At 53.5% G+C, this 3,416-nt stretch overlaps 1 long non-coding RNA gene across 1 annotated transcript in view; it reads right to left on the reverse strand.

Moving 5' to 3' along the window:
* Window positions 1–472, reverse strand: part of LOC139799614 (uncharacterized) — an 8,778-nt gene extending 8,306 nt beyond the window's left edge. Inside the window, exon 1 of the long non-coding RNA XR_011727371.1 lies at window positions 270–472. This is a non-coding gene — a long non-coding RNA (uncharacterized lncRNA). The remainder of the gene's footprint in view (window positions 1–269) is intronic.
* Window positions 473–3,416: the final 2,944 nt, after the last annotated feature.

Here is a 3,416-nt window from a genome sequence, read left to right on the forward strand (position 1 = left end):
CCCCACTGACACCCCGACCACCAGCTCATCAACCACACCGAGATCGCGCCCGCCGAGCCGCCGACCCGCCGACCCGCCAAGACCCTGCCCCACACAGCACCCCAACCCACCGAGCCCCACAACCCACGGAACCCCCGACCCACCCAGCCCCCTGCCCCACAAGCCCAACCCCTACCCCCCTGCCCCAGGGATCCCCGTGCCCCACAGAACCTCCCTGCCCCCCGCAGCCCACCCCTGCCCCTCTGTGCCCCCCTCACCACCCGGCAGACCCGCAGCAGCCGCCCGTCCAGCGCCGTCCGCTCCAAACCCGGCACCCACGAACACTCCGCCGCCATCTTCCCGGCACCCCGGCAAAACACTACCACCGACACTTCCGGCAGCTGCCCAGAGCGGCCTCCACGGGGCGGAGACAGCCGGCGGGAAGCGGCGCCCCCTGGCGGTGGAGGACCGGTCTGGAGGACCTGCGGGCTGCTGGACTCGGAGGCGGAGGGGGATCCCCGCACGCCTGGGTCCCTTTTTCCCGCGTTTTATTTTGGGGGGAGGAGGGTAAAGAAACCGGGGAGAAGCAGCCGCAGGCCGGAACGCCCCCCAGCCTCCCCCCAGGAACCACCATCGAGCCCCAGGGGACCCTCTCGGGCTCCGGGTGCGCGTCCCCAGGGACCTCCCCTCCTCACTGGGGGACGCACTGAGCCCCCCAGGGACCCCCTGTCCTCGTTGGAGGGAACATCCTGTCCCGCAGGGAGGGACCCCCTGTCCTTGCTGGGAGGGACCCCGTGCCCCCCAGGGCCCCCTCCGCACTCTGCTGAGCACCCCACACCCCCAGGGTCCCCCTTCCCTGCCTGCTGGGCACCCCACACGCCCCACAGACCCCACCGCCGGCTCCGTGGGTGCCCGGATCCCCCCGGGGACCCCCCTGGCGACCTCCCTCACCCCTCACTTTGCCGTCGGGCTCCTTCACCTCCACGGCCATGCCCAGCCCGGGGGTGACTGCTGCTCCCACCCCAGGGGCACTCACACCTCCCCTCATCCTTCTGCCCCTTGCCTCTCGTGCTTGTCGGGTTTCTTTTGGTTGGTTGGTTGGTTGGTTGTTTTTTGTTTGTTTGTTTTTTGTTTTTTAGTCATTTGAAGTCAAAAACCATAGGGAAAGCCCAAGTGCTACTTCTCTGACCCCCTCCCCGGTGTTTCTTTCCCAGTTGCACAGTTTGAATTCAGCCCGTCCAATCCTCCCTTTGACACCCGAGGGGATGCATTGGAAGGGAAACAATACTCAGGATTTGCCTAAAGACACATTTTGGCAGCTTACATTTCACCCACGTGTGTTCCATACAATGAACAAATTCCTGTTTTGTAGCAATAACCTCAAGAGGAAGATCTGCAGCACCAGAATTTCCTTCTCTGTTCCTGGAGATGGGTTTGAAGGGGCGACTCTCAGAGTGAACCCCCCAAAGCCACCCATTTCCAGCTTGAAATGAGCTCTGTGTGCCAGCTGTGTACACCCTGTGCCTGAGACACAGTGCAGGGAGGCTGATGTGGCCATGGGAATCTGGGAGGAAAGGAAAAGCAGCAGCACTTGGTGCTTTCTGACATCCTCACCAGCATTTACCTCGCGTGCTCCACCTGGGAAAGGCTCAGAGTGCACTGAGTGCTGTATTTACAAGTTTTTAGTGCTGTATTTACAAGTTTTTCTGATATTCCCTCCATTAACAAGTCTGAAAATACCCATTTCTGTCCTGGTAGGGAAAGGGGATCTATCGGCCTTTACTGGTGGTCCTTGGTTCAGTGAAACCAACCTCTGGGCAGAACCTTGGGTGTTAGAGGAATGGAAAAAGCTGTTTTATTCAGGAGAGGGCAGGATGATAAGATCTATGTCCCTCACAGACATCCCAGAGCTGGCAGAGATGCTCTCTCTGTCTGCAGTGTTCTGGTCTCCCTCCCAGAGCAGTGCTGGTGAGGTCCCTGTAAATGTATGATTTTCCTGTAATGTATGAAATGTATGATTTCCCTGTAAATGCATGATCCCATTGTGTGCAGCCCATGCTGGGATGATCATGTGTAGTACCCCTCATACCTGGATCATTTCTACTGCAGGAACCTCTTCTTCCCTCCAGGAAGCAGAGAGAAGGGGGAAGAGCTGTTACCCTGAGTAAGGATACTTAATGTCTTTGGCTGGTTTTTAGTTCGGGGTTTTATAACTCTTCAGGGTGAATGGAACGGGTCCAAATTTGGAATTAATTTTTTGCTTTTGAAATTGAGCTCCCTTCCCATCTCCCTATGTCTAAGAAGAGTCCTAAAATTGCAAGGCAACTTTAAAGGAAGAGGGCTGAAAAGAATAATTGAATGGTGCCACCTTTCACTGCCAACGCCATCCTTCCTGCCTCCTCTCTTGAGCAAGAGATGCATGAGTTTTGTCTGAAGACACAGGCACATGGAATCTGTTGGGATCATTCCTAAAAAAAATGAGCATCAAGGTTTTAGTGTTGTTTCTTCTGGCCCAAAGACTGATAAAAAACATCTCCACAATTAGCTGGTTCAAATGACCCATCATGAGAAGCTCAATGCCAGAAACTCCATGCCTGCCCAGTGAATAAACACCAGGCACATCCTCTGGGATGCAGCCCAGAATGATGACCACGGGCAGGCAAAGAACACCCCCTCCAGATGGCAGTAACTCCCTATTTTTCTCTGTTTCTCTCTGAATTTGCCAGGGAAGCTGTTGTCTTGGTTTCTGGACAGCAAGAGCTTATGATCTAAAATTTATCTGCAAACGTGGACTTTCCTTAGAGTATTTATTTATAGTGACAACTATTCAGTGTGTGTGGATAGATCTATGTATATATCTGTGTTATATATTTATATATCTGTGCATGTACATATATTTTAAAACATGTTTTTGTGTATGTACATAGATACCTACATCTACTTCTCACTGCATCACTTCTCACTGATGTCTGCATTCTGCTCTGCTCTGCCCAGGCAGAATTCTTGCAACTGAATCAAGAATATTTCCTGATGGAAAGGAAAAGAAAGGAGAGTGATGACAACAGTTTAATTTTTAATTGAATTCTCTACCAAGCTTTCCTCCTGACACTGACCAGTTGTGTTTGGTCTCTGCTGAGAGTCTGACCCGATGGCAACTGCAGTCAGTGGAGAAAGGGAGGGCTGGTTCAGACTGGGTGGCACTGGGGTGGTTTTGCAGTGGGAACTCTCAGGGAGGCGTGGGGTGCCCTTCCTTCCCTCACCACTCTCCATGCTGGATTGCAGCCAGCTCCAGAGCAAGAAAGGAGGGAGAGAGGCTGAAGGAAAGTCCAGTTGTGAGAACAAATGAAAAGGAGGCTCCTTCTTGCCTCTCGCTACTTGTAAAATATAAACTTTTAAAATATAAACTGGTGTGACACTGGGAGACTCACAGAAATGTG

The sequence above is a fragment of the Heliangelus exortis genome, chromosome 9 (assembly GCF_036169615.1).
Source record: "Heliangelus exortis chromosome 9, bHelExo1.hap1, whole genome shotgun sequence".
Taxonomy (NCBI): domain Eukaryota; kingdom Metazoa; phylum Chordata; class Aves; order Apodiformes; family Trochilidae; genus Heliangelus; species Heliangelus exortis.